At 42.9% G+C, this 16,898-nt stretch overlaps 1 protein-coding gene across 5 annotated transcripts in view; it reads right to left on the bottom strand.

Annotated features, from left to right (window-relative positions):
- chrm2a (cholinergic receptor, muscarinic 2a) overlaps window positions 1-8,191 on the bottom strand; it is a 76,318-nt gene extending 68,127 nt beyond the window's left edge. For 3 of the 5 annotated variants that reach the window (XR_015035140.1, XR_015035137.1, XM_085769826.1), the window contains exon 1: window positions 8,126-8,191. The gene's annotated coding sequence lies outside the window, so the exon portion shown is untranslated. Of the gene's footprint in view, window positions 1-6,570; window positions 6,779-7,483; window positions 7,567-8,125 lie in introns of those variants that run through there. The other 2 variants (XR_015035138.1, XR_015035139.1) reach the window with 2 other exon arrangements.
- Between the last annotated feature and the right edge of the window lie 8,707 nt (window positions 8,192-16,898).

The raw sequence follows: 16,898 nt of genomic DNA, 5'->3' as shown, positions 1-16,898 counted from the left end.
TAAAGGCCCTCTCTGATGAGCATCAAGTTTTTTACCTTTTTAACATGTCAATATGATATTTTTTTGATACAAGATATATCACGAGTGAAATGCGCAGTAAACACCATGAATACACATTTCCACCTTGGAGCTGTAGTGAAACAATGATAAAAACAGATTCAGACCTCCAGGGATTCAAAAATTCGTCAACTTGTGTGAACATGGGGTGGGGCTAATGAAACTCTAAGCCTTGTGAAGAGTGAGATAGAGAGCGCTAACGTTAGCACAACCAAAAACCACAAACGCTCTGTCTGCCACTGCCAGCTGCAGCTAACAAACAGCATAAACAAATATAAGATGCTAACCTTGTTTCTTCTAACCTTTACCATTTTGGTCCACTCACAGGTTACTACAGACAACAGGAGTTTACGTTTACTCCACCACTAACACTGTGTCAGCCACTGCCACTTATAAGCTAAAGAACAAAACAAAAAAAAAGCAAACCATTTTGATAAGTTTTCAAGTTTTGGTTCCCAACAAAAAAGTCTGGTCTCCTCCAGCATCTGAGGGAAACAGGGCTCTGGCTGTTTACCTGACTTGAACACATAATGTGCTATGGATTTTTAAAAAATCCATTCACATCTGTAATCAATAAATCAAACCTAATGGTAATACTGAATAATGTGATCCACAATACTGGATAAGAATCCAATATGTGTTGAGCTACTTTAATCTGGACCTATATGTGGTGTGTGACCAACAGGGACTGTATCCAGGCAAAATAATGACAACAACATCAATGACAAGAGGGCAGTGATTCATTATTGGCATTAAGCACAAGGTGGCTCAATTTGGCCATCATTCCTGTTTATCAGCTTCAGGCAGGTCTGTAATTAGGACGGCAATACCTGCAGGAGTACAGTTAGACTTTTATTGCCCATTCACATAGAAGTCAGCCGCCAGCAGCTCATTGACTTGCACTTAAAAGTGGATGGATTGACGCTCGGCCACTTCTGATGCATCAGGCATACTGTGTGGTGTAATCTGTAGTAAATCAACAAAACTCAATGGGATGTTCAAGGTCTTGCCGTGTGGAGGTTTTGGTCATTATCCGTGCTTTGTGTTGTGCTCGGTCACATCTGCCTTCTTTATCTGTCTAAATGATTTTAAGCTACTTTAGTATCTACCGTGGCTTTTGTTTAATGGAACAAGCAAAAGCTCCTGTCAAAAACTTTATTAAAAAAACAAAAGAAAGAAAGAAAAAAAGAGAGAGAGAGAGAGAGAACAGCCTCAGACTATGTAAGCTTGGATTTCGTCCCCTGAAATACCAAGCGCTCTTCCTGTTGGCTAATTGCTTGTTAGTGCTCCTGGCCCACGAGAAGAAAAAAGTCACACAGGGCTACTTCAAAAACACCACACAAGCGGCATCTGCAGCGGCACAGCGAGGCTTTAAGGCGGCCTGTCATGTTGCCGCTGTTTACAACCAGCCTGAGCTAAAGTTGCTGCACAAAAATTTACAAAAGTAATCACCGTCTAAACTCATTCCTTTACTTCCTCTTCCAATTTAGCACTTTTCTCTATATGTGAATGCGTACGCTATAGGTAAGCGCCAGAGCTTGATTCTGCCTCATGTTTTACAATCTCTCATCATAGAGGAATTAGGCCTGCTGGCAATTATAGTAACCCCTCCCTGCCAAGGTCCGATGAGAGCAGACAGACACAATGAATGTTTTATGGAGCTGATGATAAAGGCAGAGCCAGAGTTTGAAGTAGCTGGCTGGAATTATCTGGTGCTGAGGCTTAGAGTAATTAAGAGCAGGGAATGGCTGCCCGACATTATTGCTGGATGAGCGGCAAGACTGAGGAACACCTGAGGCTTTTGGAGGCAGAGCACATTCACATGGATCTCTGGAGATTTTGGAGGGGTTGTACTACAACAACTGCTGCTGCTGTTGCTGCTGTTGTCACAACTCAACTGCTGTTCAGATTTTCCACAATGACTGATACTGTTCTATTATGTCGGGATAAAGTGAAGACAAACAACACTGTGTTGAAGGGACGATCTGATATTGTAAAGTCGCACTGCCAAGGACGACTTACAGCGAGTGTGACTGAAAAGAAAACATTGTTTTCTTATTTGAAGAAGGTCAAGACTTTCCACTGTGTTATGATGACCTGATGGAGAAGCCACTCTTCTTTGCTATTCACTAATATACAGGCAAAACCTTAATTTCCCTCCTCTGAATGAAATTCAGCATCACCATGGCGACCTGTTTTGATTAAAAGCAGGGGCACTTACCCCACCTGAAGAGTCATTTCCAGGTTTTAGTGAGATAATACGACTGTAAGCCATATTCAGGCTACACTGCAATTATGTGTAGGCTATACAGATATCTAATCTGCTGTTTCTGCTCCAATTGCTAATGCGCTCCTCTTGAAACGTGCTTGTATATAGACTTCCACAATAAACAAAAATGTATCACAGCACAAAATTGGGACGATGACACATCTTGGAGCTAAAACTGGAGTATATTATCAACTAAATCTGACCAGTTATATCTTCCAGTTAACACAGTCTGCTATTAATACCCCCAAAAACATCAGATGTTTCTGCCTGAAAATGCTGACAAGCTTTAAATATGTCCCACTCCAGAAATCTAAACATGTGTGAAGATGTTTAAACTGAGGCCACATGAGGTGTTTAGAGCCGTGCTGCACAAACTTTTTCACATCAAGGGCCAAAACTAAACAAGAGAAGATTTTTTGCCTTTTGATGTTCTATTACAGAGAGTGTTTGAAACCCAGGACCAAAATGATCATACATACTGTCATTTGTGTTATTTATGCATTAAATTACAGTGAAAATAAACTACTAATCGCTGGGGACCCCCCACATTGAGTTACTTTCATCCTTCAGTTTATTTGTATATTGAAATCTATAGCATCATCTGTTCGGCTTAGTAGGTTTGTGTGGTCCCAGCTCAGCACTTAGCTGTAAACAGACACAGCTAGCTAGCAAACACGCTGGAGCATTTTGCTGCTAAATAATCAGATGTGAAGTTTATGAAGACAAAAAGTAAGCGTATAAAATAATGAATATTGTTTTTGAATTCTTCAGGTGGCCAATCACAGCTGAGTGGATGCTAATTTTGCTCCAGCTAGATTAGCGACTGTTTGCTAAGAATGGGTCAACATTGTGTTGAGCTTGTTTCTGCTGCCCTCAAGTGGCCAAAAAGTTGAAGAGTGTGAACCCCTTGTTTTGCTTATGGTGTCTCCCACTACTGCTTTTTACCAGGGCTGAAAATCATCTTTATTTACTTTAGTTTGTGACAGTAAATCGAAACGTGCCTCTTTCATGTTGTCTGCGTGTCAAATTCTCCAAACGTGTTGCTGCATGAATCATGATTCTCTCACTGAATCACAGGAAATGTGAGTCCACACAGACTTCATACTTCAGGGAGACGCTGGACTGATTTCATGGAGTAGATTTTTATGAGCAATTACAGGGTCACTGAATCCATTTGTATGTTGATGAAATCTGCTGACACAAAGCTGTAAGTAGCGTTTACTCCATTGATCCCGAGTCTTTTGTTATAAATGCAATTACACTGGTTTGTTTCGTCTAACTCTCTCTGTCTGCTAGATAATGACCTTAAGGAGGAATATCCCTCCTCCCCATCCTTTCCAATCAATGCCACTTCGTGCCGCGGCTTGGTGGCACTTCATATTGTAAAGCTGTGCAATCACTCAGCATCTGATAAGGGGCACGGCTGAAGTGAACACCACCAGCCATTTGGAGCTGAAGATTCAGTATCAGCGTGTGGAAATCTGTGCGGGAACACAGACGTTTTTAAGCTTATACAACCATATTTAGATAAATGCAATGAGTCAAGCAGCCTTCATCATTCATTGGCACAACCTTCATCCCCACATACACACACACACACACACACACACTCGTGCACGCCGTGTTCACTGTTATGTAAAAGCCCCTCCACACAATCCCTTTTCATCTCTTCCACCAAATTTCCACACATTAGCCAAAACCATTCTTCTGTCTCCGCTCAATTAGACCTTCACTTCAACGCCCAGCCGACGCTGCGTGGTCTTCCTGGCTCATCCACACCACACGCAGCAAAAAATAACATGTTAATTGCGAGCAACAGAACTGGAAAAAAAAAAATTAAAAAATAAGTAAGTGTGTAATGATAGGAAAAGAAAGCGATTAGAGCAGGAGCTCAGTGCAAATATAGGAGCCTACTGCGGTGGAAAGCGTGATAATTAGACATTCCTTTTTGTGTGTGCCAGCTACACAGATTCACTAATGTGCACTGTGCAGTCGCTCTACAACCGAGGAGCTTATGTCCATGGCATGAGGCATCCCACCGGCTAAATTTAACTTTTCTGTGTGTGTGTGTTTTGTTTTTTTCAAAAAACAACCTCACTGCTAACACAGTTCCCACTTCTGCCAAAAACACAGCTTTAGCGAGTAGGTAGAAGCACTGGCATCTGTCTCCTCCCCTCTCTGTCCTCCATGTGAGTGTGACAAGGGAAGAGTCATTCATTTTGTTTTGTGAGCATGCATCATGTGTACAGTAGCCTACTGCATATGCATATACGTCCTCATTAAGAAAACAGCAAGTGAGGATAACACCTGTGCATGTCGTGTTTCCACCACAGGGGGCAACAAGCGTCGCTTTTAGCTGCTCCATCCGCAAGAAAAAGTGCAAATTCTCCCCTCGCTCATCACTCACAGACACTCCATGAATCACATCCCTCACCTCACATGCCACTTTACTCCCATCTGCATTAACCAACATGCCAATAGGCAATATTCCTGCATAATCGCCGGCCACACAGAACATACAAATCAATGAACACGCTGATGGGCTATCACACTCGAGCACATTGACACCCCCCCTCCGGTGAACATTATGCACACTGAATAATATCTGCATCTCTAATGTAATATCAATAGTTAGGGAAGGATGTGTAAAAAAGGAAACAAAGCCCCATGTTTGTGACCTTGGTGAACCCACCCCCCCACACCACAACCACCAGCACCACTGTCACTCCACTGTTCAGTCACGGTGCATCCAAACCTCATCCATCAACATCAGGCTGTCAAACAGGACGACGAGAGGGGAAATGAGCAGCAACTAGTCTGTCTGATGAAACTTCTGGAAACTTGCACCCCAAAAAAGAAAAGCAGTGAAGGGACAAGTGGAAGCACATTAAGGTAAAAACAAAAACAAAAATACTCAGTTTCATGTAGAGCTGCTTAAAAACTGGTTTTCTGTAGCTCTAAAAAAGTCATTGAAGTGCATGCAATGCAAAGTAAATTAAAGATATGTATCAAAACACTGAGAGGTACAATGTTTAAGTTGTTATAGCACTGCCATATTATAAAGAAGACTTAACTGTGCCCCAGGCTGTGCAATAAAACATGATGATTCAATACAAATATGACTTCAGAGCTTCTTTTGCTCTCTAAATGGAGCTATAAACGGATAGTCTGGAGTGGTTCTTCATCTCTGGCTGTGGTTTAAAAGGTTGGGTTGATTGTGTGGAGTGATTTATGAATCCTGAAGGTTTTTTTTTTTTGTCTCCCGCCGTGCAAATTGTGTTTTCTATGGGAACATAATAGGTTGTCAAAAATCTTTATCTACAGGCAAACAAATGTCTTTTGTGTAACGCCTTTGGTTCAAGTGTTGGAGCAGGTGTGCAGCAGCCAGTCATGATGAAGTACCCACCTTTAAAAAAAAAAAAAAAAGGTGCATTTCCAGGAAAAAGGACAAAAAGTGGAAATAATTTGTGACACCTGCAGAGCTACTTCAATAAACAGTGCCAGTCTAAAACTTTCTTCTGCTTTCCATCCAGCAAAATGCAACCCCCCCAAACACCTTCTTCTTCTTCCTCTCCCTCCTCCTCCTCTTTTTGGCAACACACCAGATCAAAATGTGCAGGAACAAAAACCAGCATCGACCTGAGTCTCACCTGTGGGAATAGTGCACAACAACAGCCTGTAAAGGCGACACCAGTTCCTTTTTTGTTGAGCTGCCATCTCGTCAAACAAAACCAATTACTGCCAGCGACTTAATCAAGGTCGAGCCTCGGCTCTCATTCACACACTGGCACAACAACAAATGCCAAATGACGACAGGTCTCTGCGCAGATGTTGGTGTCACAGGTGAAGAACCTATTCTCAGCATTAATACAGGACCGCAGCAGCTTATAAACACAACCTAAATACACAGTTTGAATCCACTTTTCTTCATTTCCAATTTTAAAAAACAAGAACAGAATCACTGCTTTTTCCACATTTCTCAGATTTCCATTTTTAGTTTCACCGACAAACCATTAAAATGATCCAAAACCAAAACCTGAATCCAGCTTTCACGAGCAGACCCGTCGTCCCACTGCACTGATAAGTGATAGGAGGAGCAGACATCTGCGCCTCTTTGACTCCCGTTTCCATCCACACAGACGCTGAACTAACACAAGTAGAACAACCAACCTGACTCTGAGGGGGAAAACAAGAGAGAGATCGCCTCTAATTGTGTTATAAGCTCGAGAAATAAACGGCTTTACCTCTGGATGTGGAGTCCTCCAGCGGGTCTGTGCGCAACTAAATCACCGCACGTCATCCAAAAACAGCGTGATTTAGAGAAAAGAGAGAGAGTAAGAGAGAAAGAAAGAAAGAAAGAGAAAGGGGGAGGGAGAGAGAGAGAGATCCAATCTGTGCGTAAAACAGCTCAGCTGTAACAGCCACACCAGTCCGACTCAAACCTGTCGTCTCGAGTCTGATCCGCTTCTTGCGTTGCGCTTTTACGCGCGTTCACACAGGCTGCATCTGCCCAGCGACACCATCACCTCTGCTTCTTAAAGATCTCTTATATGATCACATCGCTTTGTTTCGTTGACATAAACACACAGGGAATCACACTACAGCATTAAACGTGGAAAATTCTCTCCCTCGCTCTTGCTCGCTCTCTTTGTGCTGAAACCAAGAGGTTGATCTAATCGAGGAGACAGGAGAGGAAACTGCCTCTGGGCAAATATATACTCACACAGATCTGCGCTCTGCCGCCAAAAAATGCACCATTAGACACGAGTGGTTTCGGTGCAGATCAGGACATTTGACTCTGCAGTGGTTCGCTTTACGATGTCAGACACTGGGAAACTGAGCCAGCTGTTGGATACGAAGGCAGAGCGATAAAGAGGAGGAAGAGGAGAAAGAGGACGCGTTTATCCAAAGCGCGCGAGTGCTGACCAATAAATACTTTGGGCGTTTATTTCCACAATAAATAATATAAGAAAAACATGTTTGAACAGACGCTTACGGATCCAGAAGGCTGAGTAAACAAGAGCTTATTTCATTGAGACGACGCGCAGCCTCCTGGATGAATGGATGAACTCACTCAGCTGAAAAATGAAAACTGGTGTTGGCATCAAACGATACTATCTCACAGTGAGAGAAAAGCAGCAGCTGAGGATGAACTACAAGAAATAAAGTTCTGTCTCCTTCCTCCTTCCTCTCGCTCTCTCTCTCTCTCTGCGCCTGCGATGCGCCATATGGCACGAGCTGCTGTGGATCAAGCGTAAAACATTTCGTCCTTGTCCTCGTCGCGTGCAAAGCTTCTGTCAGGCCCGTTTCCTACAGTACCCTCAAACACCAGGTGGGTTATTTGACCGCAGTCACACAGAAATGAATAGTATTCTGTGTCAAAAGAATAAAGTTTAAAGACTTTTTTTTAATATAATTTTGGAGAAAAAAAATAGTTCGGCTTTTTACGCACTGGAGGAGAATAACAGGTGTAGACTTAACGGTGTGAGCAACAGTTATAGACAGAGTCCCGTATCTGAGGGATCTCAGGTTCGAGTCCTTTCAGCAACCAACACCGAGCAAGACATCTGAATGAAGCAGCAGCTGAAGGGGCGCTCACCAGCTCACCAGCTCCAGCTCCAGCTCAGAGAGCTCCAGGGACAAAACAAGAACCTGCTGCAGGAATGTCGACTCTGGTTTCTCTTTATTTAGTTGATCAGAGGAAACATTTCAGCCACACAGTTGATATGATGGTGTTATTCATGTGTGTGTGTGTATGTATGTGTGTGTGTGTAGGTGTGTGTGCGTGTGCGCGCTTACCTGCTTTCACGCTGTCATGCTGGTGGCGTCTTTTGGTCCGCTTCATCGCACCGTGGCTGCATGTCTGAGGACATGCTTCTGGAGACAGGCTGTGGAGAGACGGAGAGCTGAGCGAGGGAAAGTGGAGGGAGGTAGTGAGAGGGTGTGTGATGTGTGTGTGTGTGTGTGTGTGTGTGTAAGAGAGAGAGTGTGTGTGTTAGAGAGAGAGAGAGAGAGAGAGAGAGAGAGAGAGCAGTAAGAAGTAGGCTGGCACTTCTTTCTTTGTCGATAATGACAGTCGTTATTTGCCTTTTAGATTCGGAGGGGGAAACCGAGCGCGAGCGTTTTCCACCAGCACGAGAGCAGCAACACGTGATTTTAAAATCAAATATGAAATAAAATATAATAAAAAAAATCCGTCAATACAACAATTAAACCTCAATCCAACAGGACCAGACATCCACCGGCAGCGGTTCATTTAGCCAGTTAGGATGACGTGGTTAAGGCACGGGCGCACTTTTTCCCCCACATGTATTTCCTTTTTGGGATATAACTTGGATTTCATTCGTTTCCGTTCAACTTCTTCATATAAAAACTGCTTTAAAAATATTATTCTACCCGCGTGAATGGTGTATTTAGAGAGGGGGGAGCGCCAGGAACTGGCGCAGCTTTTACGCAGACTTTTCCGGTTTCAGCACCAAGGAGAGCGCCAATCTGAAGAAGAGGGAGGGGTGATGGTGGTGTGTGTGTGTAACAGTGTGTGTAACAGTGTGTGTAGAGGGGGAGGGGGGTGTTTGCAGAAGTGAGAAGAATCGGATTTTTATTTGGGAAAGCCAAACATTTTCACAAAGTGTGGAGAGGAGTGTAACGCCACAGCTCATCCTCCTCCCTCCCCCTTCTCCTCCTCCTCCTCCTCCTCCTCTTTTTCCTCCTCCTCCCCCGTCACCCACACAGCTCAGTGCAAACACGGCAAAGCAAAAGTCTGCAAATTTAATATTCATTCTTCATAATCCTATTTCCAGTCAAACAGAGAGAGAGGGGGAGAGAAGGAGGGAGGGGGTGTTGTGGGTGGAGGAGGGGTAGGGATGGGGGGATGTGGGGTCCATTCAGCAGTAGGAGGGAAGACAAATCAGTGTCTGAATATTTTGAAGCAAGACAGAATAAATCACCCAACAGTTCCACTCAGTTTCCTGCGTCCCTCGTCGTCTCGGAGCCTAAACGGGAAACAGACAATAGAAGAATGTGAATTTTCATGTGTCACAGCGTCGTCGTCGTCACATTTAGCTCCTTTTTACATGAACTCTGTTCTCCTGCCAGCAGCCGCCTGTTGACTCTGTGAACACGCTGCCAACAAGACCTGCTCTCTGTCACACTGTGTATACACTGCATTGTATGGCCTGAGCTGCCCCCCTCCCCTCCCCTCCCCTCCCCCTGCCTCTGTGACTCCCCCCTTTATCATGACTGACTCACACTTATTGAGATCTTCCCGCTCCGATCTTGTTTGAAAGGTTAGGATTCCTGTCTGATTTATTACAACGCTGCGTTTTGGAGAATTGGACGGTTGGTATTAAAGGCTTAGTGTGATTTGACATTATTTGGTATTTATTATTATTTCTTAAAGCTGCTACAGAGTGAAAAAATAAAGATTGTTGAAGAGGGGGAAATAAACAAGAGGATGGGGATGTTTTACTGACATCTACTGGGGAAGTTAATCTCAGAAGACCTGCTCGCTCTCTTTCTCCCTCCCTTTGTAGGTGTGTGTGTGTGTGAGTGTGTTTGTGTGTTTTCACGGGTCATCAACAAACAGGAAGTAGCCAGTTTTATATCTCTAAAACCAATCAGCCCTCTTCCTCCAGGTCAGCTCACAGCCTTGATGGACAGCTAACAACAACTTTATTTTAATGAATATACCCCATAATAAAATAAAAAAAACATTATTTATGCCTCCTCCTCCTCTAGCTCTCCTCCCTCCTCTGCTTCACCATGCTGTCACTCCAGATTTCATCCCATCACCGTTGAGACTTTTATGTGTTTTCAGTTTTGGAGAAGAGAAACCATTAGGCACAGTGTGAACGGTGCCATCCTGAACCTAAACTGTCAATTAAAATGTATCAAGTACCACACACACACACACAGATATAAATACATACTATAATAAAAATATACTATATACTGTACTTGAATTATTTAACAATGTGGCTCGTGTAGCGACTGAGGAGCATAAATTGGTGTGCTGGAACGTGGAGAGGTTGCATATAAAGCAGCGAGGCTCCGTGAAGAGGAAAAAAAAAATAAATAAAAAAGCAAAAAATACAAAATAAGACACAGAGAGAAGCTGTTCTCACGCGCTGACAGACGCCAGACAGTTGAACATGTTTTAACTTTGAGAGAATAATGTATTAATGGCTGGTGTCAACGCTCCAGATAGCATGATATGTTATTAGCAGCACAATAAACACTTGTCTGTTCTCATTACTAAATCCCATCTGATGGCCGGAGCCTGAGAAACACGCTGGGTGACAGTCAAAACACCCACCGCATGCTATAGTTATTCCTGTTTATAATGCATCTGAAAACCCATGACTCACCGTGTACATGCACACATGCTGCTCCTTGCTCATATGATTGTGTGTGTGTGTGTGTTTGTGTGTCAGTGTTAAATGGCCGGGGCGGACCGTGTGTTGCATATGCACCTGTGTCATGCTGATGAACGGAGGAAGCCTCAAAGGCCGGCTTGAGTGCTCCGCAATTAGCTGTTAAAATCACAGTTTTTAATGGATTCACTGTTGGCGAAGTCTGAGCGAGGCACAGGGCACCGTCCTGTTAATGGCAGATACATCAAAGTGCATATGTGAAATTGAGTGTTAATGTATTTGTCTTCCCTGGCAGCAGCAGCACAGAGCGGTGGAGGTTGTGGTGTGCTTCCCCCTCCCGTGTGTCACCTGTTGCAGCTGAAGTGCATTTAATTCCTCATCTCTCAGAGGAAAAGACAAATCTGCTCTCACCTGTTGCTGCGTATGCAACACGTTCTCACTCCCAGTGCGTCAACCCCCTGACGAACGGTCACTGTCCCTCCTCGTCACATGCCTGACTCATTAGGTACCCGTTTTTCGTCATGAGGTGACGAGCGGGGATTTCAATTCATTCCAATGCAACCCCCTTCGCGGCGATATGTGACGCTCAGAGTAAAGTGATCCAGCCGACCGGACGCGGCGCTGAACGACGCACTGAGCTGGAAAACTTTTTTTCCCCTTTGAAGCTTTATTGAACCTGGTGTGTCTGACATAGCTTTCATCCAAGCCGTCATTTTGGTTATTATTTATTTACTGATCTTGGCGTTTGTGCAGAATAATAAATAAACAAACAAACAAACAAATAAATAAATTACATCCTTGTCGGAAGACCAGACGGGGTGGGGGTGTGTAATAAATAAATAAACAAATAAATATTTTTGTCCCGTGCGTAATTGTCAAGATCCGCATTTCGATTAAACTCGCCTTTCTTCTTTTGTACGAGTTGTTGGACGACTGCATTTTCATTTTATTTACTTATTTCCCTGTCCTAAGTCATGTTTATGGAGACACAGTTGAACATATTGTCATTTTACCCTCGGCATTTTCCCCTCACTTTGCTGAATATCTGTTGATTCATGTCATAAACACGTTTTGTTCATTAAAAATATGTGGTGTTTATTAAAAATATGTTGTTCATTCAAATCGGTTGTTGTTCATTGCAGAACAATAGAATATTAATACGGTGATTTATATACAGATATTGATCGCGCAGTGTGACCACAATCACTACGCACGGAGGCGTGAGGGACAGTTGAAACAGCTGTATCAATCGTCCCTGCAGCGACTACTGACACTTCAACCTGTTTTGGCTCTAAACTTCAAAACTATGACATTTCATAGTTTAGGACCTGTTTATGTACGAATTCATCTGTTGTTAGGTCATATTATTATTGCATGAAACACACAATACAACTTTTGATCACAAAAAAACTACCGCACGTAACATTTTACTTTCCGTAGTAAAAAAAACAGGTTCGCGCTAATAACTTTTGAATGGCGTGACGTAATTTCACAAGCTTTCCCAGGATTGGTCGGTGTTGAGTGCTGAACTAGAGGATGTGACGTCATTGCAACGGCGCCACCGGTCGCGACCATAGACTGCGACACTGCCATCTACGGCGTCTGGACGGAACTACAACACCTTAACAGTGTGTTTGTGATCATGAGGAGTGGAAATTAAGCCATGTTGATTTAATTCAACAGCATGTGAATAAACAGTGAGGAATCAGAACAGTTAGACAGCTCTTTTTCAACAAAGTCCAAATAATTCAAGTAACTCAAGTCATATAGGCCTTTTTTTTTTTTTATTGCAGAAAACAACATTTCTCCCCCCTTCTCCCTCCTCCCGCCCAGGAACCTTAGTTTATAATATAGTGTAGAATGAACCCGTCCACTGTAGTAATGTTAATGCACAACTGCACCACTTTAGCCAGCTCCTTTATTTCTGGTTTTACATTGGACAAACTGATTAAGGCTCCATTTTCAGGAGACACAGCTATTCTTTAATAACTTCCACATTCGTTGGGTTACGTTCAGAGGTTTATCAGGGCAGGGCCTAGGGTCATCCAGTGTTAGCAATTACAGACCCATCTGACCTTCACAGGGGTCACAGGTCAACTTTTCATGTGAAATTTGACGATTTTTGCTATCAATTCAGGCATAAAACACCAATACTTGGAGCTGGGAAGCTGAAATCTTTAGATTCTAGTCCAGACCTTGGAGCAGATTGACGGTGCCAAATATCAGAGCTCTGCTCCACTCGGAAGTGTCCAAAATGGCCAAAAAGCAGTGTTCATTTCTAATCCCCCATTGTGTACAAGACTAAATTCAACAGATAGTCTTTAATAACTTCCACATGCTTTGAGCTGGAAGTCTGAAAGTTTCAGGGTTTTGTCAGGGGCCTAGGGCCACCCATTATCTGCAATTTCAGACCAATCCCACATTCAGAAGGGGTCAAAGGTCAAGGTTTAGTGTGAAATTTGACGATTTTTGCTATCAATTCAGGCATAAAACACCAATACTTTGAGCTGGGAAGCTGAAATCTTTAGATTCTAGTCCAGACCTTGGAGCAGATTGAAGATCAGAGCTGTGCTCCACTCAGAAGTGTCCAAAATGGCCATGGTAAGTGTCAAAGGTCACAGGGGTCAAACATCAAAGTTAATCCTAACAAAACACACACGCTTTAAGTAATCATCATGAAATTTAGATGAGTTGTATATCAGAGAGTCCTCTATCATTATATTGTATTCCCATTGCTCTGGGGGCCACGGGGGGCCCCTGGGGGCCACTTCGCTTTCCCATGCTCTCACAGATTTGGGTGTCGGGTCAGTGGATAAGGGCCTCACAATGAGTCCACAGGCCAAGTTTCAAGTGATTCGGTTGGTTTCTATGGAAACAGCGGCCTCCTGGAGACAGAGGAATGCGGCTGTTTGAAGCCCCGCCTCTCGAAAAGTAATGGCTCAATCAGGACCGAACGCACATCAACGCGTTCGTCTTGGGCCCCCGGAACCACTGATATCAAATTCAGAACTGTACGAATTTTAGAAATATATTTCATCCATTTCAGCTTTTCAGATTCAGAGCCTCTCAGACTTAATGCCTGAGAGACCTTCTGAGTCAGAAAAGCTGAAATGGATGAAATATATTTCTAAAAGTCGTACAGTTCTGAATTTGATATCAGTGGTTCCGGGGGCCCAAGACGAACGCGTTGATGTGCGTTCGGTCCTGATTGAGCCATTACTTTTCGAGAGGCGGGGCTTCAAACAGCCGCATTCCTCTGTCTCCAGGAGGCCGCTGTTTCCATAGAAACCAACCGAATCACTTGAAACTTGGCCTGTGGACTCATTGTGAGGCCCTTATCCACTGACCCGACACCCAAATCTGTGAGAGCATGGGAAAGCGAAGTGGCCCCCAGGGGCCCCCCGTGGCCCCCAGAGCAATGGGAATACAATATAATGATAGAGGACTCTCTGATATACAACTCATCTAAATTTCATGATGATTACTTAAAGCGTGTGTGTTTTGTTAGGATTAACTTTGATGTTTGACCCCTGTGACCTTTGACACTTACCATGGCCATTTTGGACACTTCTGAGTGGAGCACAGCTCTGATCTTCAATCTGCTCCAAGGTCTGGACTAGAATCTAAAGATTTCAGCTTCCCAGCTCAAAGTATTGGTGTTTTATGCCTGAATTGATAGCAAAAATCGTCAAATTTCACACTAAACCTTGACCTTTGACCCCTTCTGAATGTGGGATTGGTCTGAAATTGCAGATAATGGGTGGCCCTAGGCCCCTGACAAAACCCTGAAACTTTCAGACTTCCAGCTCAAAGCATGTGGAAGTTATTAAAGACTATCTGTTGAATTTAGTCTTGTACACAATGGGGGATTAGAAATGAACACTGCTTTTTGGCCATTTTGGACACTTCCGAGTGGAGCAGAGCTCTGATATTTGGCACCGTCAATCTGCTCCAAGGTCTGGACTAGAATCTAAAGATTTCAGCTTCCCAGCTCCAAGTATTGGTGTTTTATGCCTGAATTGATAGCAAAAATCGTCAAATTTCACATGAAAAGTTGACCTGTGACCCCTGTGAAGGTCAGATGGGTCTGTAATTGCTAACACTGGATGACCCTAGGCCCTGCCCTGATAAACCTCTGAACGTAACCCAACGAATGTGGAAGTTATTAAAGAATAGCTGTGTCTCCTGAAAATGGAGCCTTAATCAGTTTGTCCAATGTAAAACCAGAAATAAAGGAGCTGGCTAAAGTGGTGCAGTTGTGCATAAACATTACTACAGTGGACGGGTTCATTCTACACTATATTATAAACTAAGGTTCCTGGGCGGGAGGAGGGAGAAGGGGGGAGAAATGTTGTTTTCTGCAATTAAAAAAAAAAAGGCCTATATGACTTGAGTTACTTGAATTATTTGGACTTTGTTGAAAAAGAGCTGTCTAACTGTTCTGATTCCTCACTGTTTATTCACATGCTGTTGAATTAAATCAACATGGCTTAATTTCCACTCCTCATGATCACAAACACACTGTTAAGGTGTTGTAGTTCCGTCCAGACGCCGTAGATGGCAGTGTCGCAGTCTATGGTCGCGACCGGTGGCGCCGTTGCAATGACGTCACATCCTCTAGTTCAGCACTCAACACCGACCAATCCTGGGAAAGCTTGTGAAATTACGTCACGCCATTCAAAAGTTATTAGCGCGAACCTGTTTTTTTTACTACGGAAAGTAAAATGTTACGTGCGGTAGTTTTTTTGTGATCAAAAGTTGTATTGTGTGTTTCATGCAATAATAATATGACCTAACAACAGATGAATTCGTACATAAACAGGTCCTAAACTATGCAATGTCATAGTTTTGAAGTTTAGAGCCAAAACAGGTTGAAGTGTCAGTAGTCGCTGCAGGGACGATTGATACAGCTGTTTCAAATGTCCCTCACGCCTCCGTGCGTAGTGATTGTGGTCACACTGCGCGATCAATATCTGTATATAAATCACCGTATTAATATTCTATTGTTCTGCAATGAACAACAACCGATTTGAATGAACAACATATTTTTAATAAACACCACATATTTTTAATGAACAAAACGTGTTTATGACATGAATCAACAGATATTCAGCAAAGTGAGGGGAAAATGCCGAGGGTAAAATGACAATATGTTCAACTGTGTCTCCATAAACATGACTTAGGACAGGGAAATAAGTAAATAAAATGAAAATGCAGTCGTCCAACAACTCGTACAAAAGAAGAAAGGCGAGTTTAATCGAAATGCGGATCTTGACAATTACGCACGGGACAAATATTTATTTATTTATTTATTTATTACACACCCCCACCCCGTCTGGTCTTCCGACAAGGATGTAATTTATTTATTTGTTTGTTTGTTTGTTTATTTATTATTCTGCACCAACGCCAAGATCAGTAAATAAATAATAACCAAAATGACGGCTTGGATGAAAGCTATGTCAGACACACCAGGTTCAATAAAGCTTCAAAGGGGAAAAAAAGTTTTCCAGCTCAGTGCGTCGTTCAGCGCCGCGTCCGGTCGGCTGGATCACTTTACTCTGAGCGTCACATATCGCCGCGAAGGGGGTTGCATTGGAATGAATTGAAATCCCCGCTCGTCACCTCATGACGAAAAACGGGTACCTAATGAGTCAGGCATGTGACGAGGAGGGACAGTGACCGTTCGTCAGGGGGTTGACGCACTGGGAGTGAGAACGTGTTGGCGTATGAGGTCGTCTCTGAGTCAGATGTGAACCGGCTCCTGTCAGACATCTGGTGCGGTCCTGTCTGTCACACAACCACGACAATGAAATACAAGACACTGTGTTAAAATCCTAAATATAACAACAATTTAAATTGAATAAAACGTTTAAAAAATACAATTTAGCTTCAATGTTAACACCTTTTTTTCTTGAAAGATTATTATTTATTTAAAATGTATCAAAATTTCCAACTGTATTGAGAAAAAATATGTGATGTGCTATTTTGTGAATGTGAATGAACTACTTCATGGTTAATATATAATGATTGTCGATACAGAATATATTTTATCTAACAATCTCATATAAGATATTACCAAGGACAAAAAGGCTTTCCTGTCTAGAAAAAGATCATAAAATCACATTTTAACAGACTGTGAATAAAATGCATTTATTTAGGTTAATGTGTTGTTAATGTTTTTAATTATTATAGGACATCAA

This window comes from Trachurus japonicus, chromosome 23 (assembly GCF_045865225.1).
Source record: "Trachurus japonicus isolate A0001 chromosome 23, Traja_1.0".
Taxonomy (NCBI): Eukaryota; Metazoa; Chordata; class Actinopteri; order Carangiformes; family Carangidae; genus Trachurus; species Trachurus japonicus.
The sequence above is the reverse complement of the archived record's forward strand: the minus strand, read 5'-3'. Positions and strand labels throughout refer to the sequence as shown.